We start from the raw sequence: 7,469 nt of genomic DNA on the forward strand, positions 1-7,469 counted from the left end.
GGGGATAGAGCCCCCGGTACCCATTGGATAGGAGGTTGGATGGGTCCCAGAGCCGGTTTGGACGCTGTGGAGAAGAGAAAATTCTTGATCATACCGGGACTTGAATTCCGACCCCTCGGTCGTCCAGCCCGTAGCCAGTCGCTATACCGACTGCGCCATCCAGGCTCCCCAAACAGAGTATTTCGGTTACGTATTTCATCTTCACAGTGAAGACTGAATTTGTTTCCTGTCAGGCAGGAACTTAATAGTTAAGCAATTTCAGAGAATTAGAAATAAAGCAAAATTTAGTTTCACGACGCAGAGTCGTGACGCAGAAAAATGCGGTCATGGTTTCCCACGGGGCCCGGAACCAATAATGACTGTGCTGGCTAAGTCCAGCGGCAATTTACCCGAAATCTGAAACCTGGATAAAGTAAGGGCCACAAACAAACCTTCACAGCTGATGGTGGCAGTTGAATTGTTGAATGTAATTTCAAGTGGAAATAGCTGACGCGTGATATTGGCTTTAATGCAGGGTTTTATGTGCCCGTGCGCCTGCGTTATGTATGGGGGCGGTTTTGTTCTGCGAGACAGCGCAAAGGATGCGAAAAGCCCTGGCCGGTCGGCCGATGTTACAGCGAAGTCGAGAGCCGAGAGGCGACAACGTACATATTCACGCGGAGGTTGCAGTCCATCCAGCACTCAGGTAAGTGGGAAACAGAGTAGGCCATTGCACGAGGCTTCCCACCTTGGCACCGAGCTGCAGAAGGTATTTTACGTAGAAACGACAACATGAACAATTGCACATTCTGAACAGAGATGGTCATGTTTGCACGAATATTAAACAAGGCTTCTTAGCGAATGACATTTCTGGCTTGATGGGTTATTTAATTATAATATACCAAACGTAGAAGCTATTTAACGTCGAATAATTATACATGCTGAACACAGATGGTCATGGTCAGAGAGACGTTCAACAAAACTTCTTTTGCGAATGACAGTTATACGTTCCTAGGTTATTTAACAACAGCTTATCAGCTGCGCAAGTTATTTAATCTCGAATGACATGAAGAAGAGTTATGCATGCGAAACATAGTTAGTCATGCCAACAGACAGTAAACAATGCTCCATGACCATTCTGCCTTGACAGGTTATTTAATGACAGTATATCAACCGTAGACATTATAGAGATGGGTTACGGGCTGGACGACCGGGGTTCGGTTCCCGGCAAGTGCAAGAGATTTTTCTCTACTTCATACTGTCCAGATCGGCTCTGGAGTCCACCCTGTCAAATGGGTACCGGGGGTAAAGCGGCCGAGCAGTGAAGCTGACCACTCACCTCCATCTAGTGACAAGCTTAGGAATGTTGGAGCCGTACATCCACTCCCCCATACGTCTTCGCCGCATAGTACTTAATTAATTAAGCACAGAGACAACTTTACCTTCATATCAAGTGCAGGAACTGTTTAACTTCGAGTGACATGGAGACTGACTCTGTCGAGTCGACGTGTTACCTGGGGATGCAGACAAAGTTCAGTGTCAAAAAAAGTTATTTCATGTACAAACTAGGAAGGTGTTCATAAAATTGGTTATTCTATAAATGCACCGGCGTCATTAATTTCTGTACCCCATGATGAACGGTTCTGGTCATGGTTAAGCACACATTAATCCTTCCAAAGCTCTTCTTAATCTTCATTTCGTCTCCCCTCCCCGTCCGCCCCTTCTCAACTCGCATAATCCCCCACGCCTAACAGCCTGTGATGCAACACAGGATCCCAGCCCCTAAATCCTGACAGTAATGTCCAGGGGCGACGCAAGCAATGTGTTCCAAGGGGGAAGGACAGATGGAACACCTGCTTTGAAATTCCCGTTCAAACCGTGTAAGGCTATTTCATTAATTTTCTTTGCGTTCAGCGTAAAAAAATAAGTTTCCTTAAAAATTATGTTAATTTATATTATTAATATTTGGTCACCCACTCATTGAGCTGAGCCCTCCCTCAGAAGCCGCTAATTGTGTAGCTACTCAAGAACTTCCCAGTATTTTATGAAATTGTGTTCACAAGAGCCCTCCACTGGTCCCTACCCTGAGCTAGATCAATCCAATCCATACCATCCCATCCTACCTTTCTAAGATCTTAGAGAGATTAATATTTGGTGTATTTCCTTATTTTTGAAATTCTGATATGTTAATTTATGGTATCCCCACCACAGTGAACACGCGGACTGAAGCATGAACTATCTTCGCTCGCTCGAAAGCTGGGATCGTGGGTTCGAATCCCATTCAAGGAAAGGGTGCCTGTGTATGCGTTGTGCCTGTGTTGTCCTGCGTGTAGATAGCGGCCTTGCGGCAAGCTGATCACCCATCTAAGGTGTCCTGCCTTCTGTGTAAAAAAGATTACGGAACTGAAGAAGAGGTCAAAGCCCAACAAACAGCTGTAGAGCCATTGATGGATGAATGTCTGGTGTATATCCTTACTCTTGCAGTCTGTGCTCATAATTTACGGTATTAATGTTTGGTATATTTCCTTACTTTCGAAACTCCGAAGTTTCTAAAATATCTGGTTGGAGGAACAGATCCCTGGCTTGTTCCCTTGACCCCCATCATGGCTGCCTCATGTACAGAATACTCTCGCTACATTAGCCGTTAACGACAATAAATTTATTTCAGTATTATCCAGAAACAGCCTTCTAGGCCCCGTTACCCCATGGCGGTCTTGGATGTCCACATCCGAGCCGCAAACCGGATGTCAGATATAATTCCTCAACCATACCGCTTCCGTGCGTGTTAAATAAAACACTCGCGTCACACAATGGACATGTGCCAATGTAGTGTCTCAAATTTGAGATTGGAGAGCATAAGGCATTACCCAAAATGTTCGCGACTTGCGAAAAGGGTTTCGCAGTTGTTGCCGTAACTTGTAAACACCAGGACTGGCAATTAGGTTAAGAATGTGGATGCTCAGCAAGTCTGTGTACTCACAGAGCCAGAAGCTTGCCTCACTCGGTCACTGGAGTAATTGTAAGAGACCGCATACACAGCAATAAGACGCAAGGGGTCCGCCCACAACCACCCATGAGAGCCAATGAGGAGATTATTGTGAGGATTGAGGACACCGAGTAGGAGTACCTACCCTCTGTCGTCAACGCTGAATCAGCGAATTAAAACCATAAATTAGGGAATTTGGGGGATTTGGATCAAGGTTCTAACACATAATATTGAGTTGTCAGCCGGAGGCTCTCGGCGACATGTATACCACAAGAGGGTGGATGACGGCAGTAATCTACATGTGTATTGCAAGTAAGTCTCTTTGCTCATATACGCCATGCTGTTAGATGTATTGTTGATAAAATTGTTATTGTGAGATTATAAGGCAGTCTCCAGTGTACCAAGTGAGAGCCAGGGTAGAACAGGGTAGAAATGAACGGAGAGTGGAAGACGATGATAGGAGTACAGTTTCTAGGCACCTCCCCTCCACAAACAAAGACGGTAGAATGAGTTTAGCGAGAAGTGTCATGTAAACAGACAAAAGCAGGCCTTTTTCTTAATGTAATTATTATTGTAAATAGACAGTGTACATAGTGGAAAATGTACGCAGGGAGTTCTGATTCACCCGTTAGTAACCATCCTGTCCTCAACCGATCCCGAGCTTCCCTAGCCAAGACAGCCGACGGCAGCCGAGTGCAGCGCAGATGTTGGGAAAAGAGTAACAACCGACGAAAGTAATTATATTTTCTCACCCCCTCCCCCNACATGTGCCAATGAATACATTTAAAGTTGACTGTTATATTCCGCTAGATATCGCTCATAATTTCCACCCATAATTAATATCATCTACTGAGCTACTGGAACCCACATGTAAGTAAAGTTTACTGTAACTGTGCGGTTTATTTCCGGGTGACTGAAGAAAAATATAAACAAAACGGATTGATAGATCTGTATGAACATAAATATTTTATGTTTTATTGATACGATTATGGGACACAATTCAGAAAACACTCGTCGATTTCGACAAAATTTGGTATTGGACGTCTACATTAAAATGTATTATACTAAAGAAATTTTGGTTCATGTTAATCCAATATGGCCTTGGCAGTAAAATCTGATTAAGGGAGGCCACTGGGAAGGCCTAGGTGCATAAGGGAGGATAATATTAAAAAGTATCTTAAATAAACAGAATGGGATATTCTTGACTGGAACCATCTGGTCCAGGACGGGCTGTTGTGAACACGGCAATGAACTGTCGGGAATTTGTTTAGTAATCAAACAACTATTAGCTTCTGAAGTAGAAGTCAGCTCCATGGAGTCCATTACTTATTTCGTCCACCACAACACCCTCTTCAGTTGGAGCTCTAAATGAATTTCGGATCTTTCAGAATGAGAAAACTCGTTGCAGAAACGCTTAGAAGCTGATTGTTAAGATCTACATACGATTTATTTGAAATATTTTCCGGGAGAAACCCAAGGATTAATTAGTTGGTTGAGGCACTATGCTACAAGCCGGAAGGTTACGGGTTCAAGTACCGATGAGGTCATTGGATTTTTTTTCAATTGACCTACTCCTTCCGGCAGCACTATGGCCCTGGGGTTCGCTCAGCCTCTAACAGAAATGAGTACCAGGAATTAATTACTTTTCCTGGGGACTAAAGCGCGGCAGGCGCGTAAGGCTGACAACCTCACCGCCATCTGTGAGCCGACTGTCTAGATAATGTGGGACCCTCAACGTCTCACAACCCTATGGGCCTTCACGGCCTGTTACAGGGATGGCTTTACTTTGCTTACCCAAGGATTAATGTGCTATCAGTGTGCAATCCGGTATCCATGGTGTGATCAGTTCCGTAACAAAGGAGTAGGGTGACAGTTTCCGATAAGCGAACCTCAAGGCCACAGAGACGTGGAAATTGCAAGGAGCGCACCTGGAACACTGGGTTTGCGCCCTCTCACATCGAACCTGTCCCCTCAAGGGATATGTACGCGTGACTGCTGCAAATAAAAGAAAATTTATCCCTGTAACAGACAGTGGTTGTCAGCTTTACGCGTCGGCCGCCCTTTACCCCCAGAAAGATTCCTGGTATTCATTTCTGTTAGAGGTTGTGTTGACCCCAGGGCCATAGTGCGGCTGTAAGGATTATATCAATTGAAAAATCCAACGACATCATTGGGAATCGAACCCGCGAACTTCCGGCTTGTAGCACGGTGCCTCAAACAACTATGCAACCACGTGCCCCAGGTTGGTAGAGTAGATGGACTTTATAGGGTCTATTAAACCCGTCAATACGTGAATTTATCAACATTAATTTCTGTAAAATGCTTAGTTATATGAGGTTCTTTAAACCTGTAAGTCGGGCTTTCTCTTTCCAGAACTCGATGTTTTGACTGAAGTGTGAATGCACGGAGCTCCTAGAGCAGATAGGCCTACAGAATTCAATTCGTCGCAAGGTTATAATAACGTTAAGAAGAAAAAAATAATTCCGATCTTAATTCGTTTTGTCTAGACAAAACAATTTTTGAACCAATGATTTGTTCTACGCTAAGCTTTGCAATTGGCAGGCGTAAACTACAATTCCAGTAGTTCACAGCTGGAGATACGTGGTCCGTGAAACTCACTAGAGTTGGTGACCTGGCCGGCCAGACAAAATACGTAATTTCACCTTCTTGGTGTACAGGATAACTCTTAAACATTTAATAATTTTAGAACTATCACATAAGCTGTTACTAAGAAAGGAAGAGCGGGGAGCAGACTTTTTTTTTTAATTAAGTCGCCAATCCGCTCTTACCGCCAAAAAAAGTAATCCTTCAAAAGAGGGATAAATGGAACAAATTCATAAAATTTTAATACAGTAGGTAAAAATATTGGATAAAGTCCGGTTATTGTACCTCCGGCTCTGTGAGGTATGATACGTATGTGCTGACGTCACGCAAGCGTGAGTAAATAATATTATGTATAAAGCACCGAAAGTAACGTTCATTATAAAAAAAGTTACTACGTTGAGCTTCGCTTCTTCAAAGATTGTGTAGACTGTAACGGTTCAGCGTTGTTTCATAAACAATCCAAAATATATAAAAAGCAAAGCTGTCCCTTTGCTCAACTAATTAAGCACTACGTCATTAAAGCTTATGGGGAGTGGATGTATATACCCATATTTTCTTGACCTCGACACTAGTTGGAGGTGAGCGGTCAGCTTCACGTCCCGGTCGCTTTACCCCCAGGGAAAAAGCCCCCGTACGCATTGTATAGAAGGTTGGGTGGGCCTCTGGCCACGTCTGGACGACGTGGAGAGAATTCTTTATCCTACTGGGACTCGTACTCCGACCCTTTGGCCGTCCAGCCCGTAGCCAGTCGCAATACCGACTGCACTAATCCGGCTCCGTAAACAAAATATATGCATGAATGAATTTATTATCCCACACGACATGCAACAAATGTTTCCGAATTTGAGTGTATGCGCAGTATCCCCCTCCCCCCCCCCATTAGCTTAGATACCCTCACTTCCCCATCTTGTAGAGCCCGGAAAATGATAAACAGACTATAGTACTGCTATATGCTGGCCTACATGCTCATAATCTGCAGAGGCAGGCTGCTTTATACAGTACTTGTTGCTTTGTGTCCCACAGATGTGAATCAGACGAAACCGTGGTCTCACCGACTGACTCTATATGTATAAGCCTGATGAAACACCCGCCGAGAATTCAGCAGGAAGTCTCCTCATTTCTTATGTGAGCTTTCGTATTATTAACTCCCCCCCCCCACACGGTCTCTAGCGAATTGCTTCGCAGTTCTACGTGTTATCGAAACACACATACAGGCCGATGTTTAACGTCATCTCCAGCCGGGACACCGAATATTCCAAGCTTGTAGTGGTCTTCCTCAGTCCCCAAGGTAAATGCTTGGATAGTACATCTCTTAAATACCGGCCGCTTCCTTCAAAATCCTTTAAAATTCTTCAGTCACCCTACCACACGACGCGACAGAGATCGTCATTAAATATCCTCCCCCATATGCACATACATATCACTAAACAGGGATGTGCAACTGCAACACGCGGTCCGTCAGTTGGTTTTGTGCAGCACGTGAGAGGTTCCATTGCATTCCTTAAAACATGTGTGAGAGAATGCAGAATTTCTTAACTTGTACTCTTCGCCAAATATAATTAGCATGATCAAGTCAAGGAGGATGACATGGGCAGGGCATGTAGAACGATTGGGGATAAGAGGAATGCGTATATAGGATTTTTGGTGAGAAAGCCAGAAAGAAAGAGACCACTAAGAAGACTAGACGTAGGTGGGTGGATAATATTAAAATGGATTTTAGAGAGATAGAATAGGATGGTATGGATTGGATTGATATGGCTCAGGATAGCGACCAGTGGGGACTCTTGTGAGGCGAAGAACCTATAGGTTACATAAAATGCTGAGAAATTCAAGAGTAGCTGCACAATTGGCGACTTCTCAAGGAGGGCTCAGCTCCATGAGTGAGTGTGAAGGTTTCCCT

At 44.2% G+C, this 7,469-nt stretch overlaps 1 protein-coding gene across 1 annotated transcript in view; it reads left to right on the forward strand.

Annotated features, from left to right (window-relative positions):
• Positions 1–609: 609 nt before the first annotated feature.
• Positions 610–7,469, forward strand: part of LOC111875372 (potassium channel subfamily K member 1) — a 97,069-nt gene continuing 90,209 nt past the window's right edge. The window contains exon 1 of the mRNA XM_023871583.1: positions 610–685. The gene's annotated coding sequence lies outside the window, so the exon portion shown is untranslated. The remainder of the gene's footprint in view (positions 686–7,469) is intronic.

This window comes from Cryptotermes secundus, unplaced genomic scaffold (assembly GCF_002891405.2).
Source record: "Cryptotermes secundus unplaced genomic scaffold, Csec_1.0 scaffold2437, whole genome shotgun sequence".
NCBI classification, from domain to species: Eukaryota; Metazoa; Arthropoda; class Insecta; order Blattodea; family Kalotermitidae; genus Cryptotermes; species Cryptotermes secundus.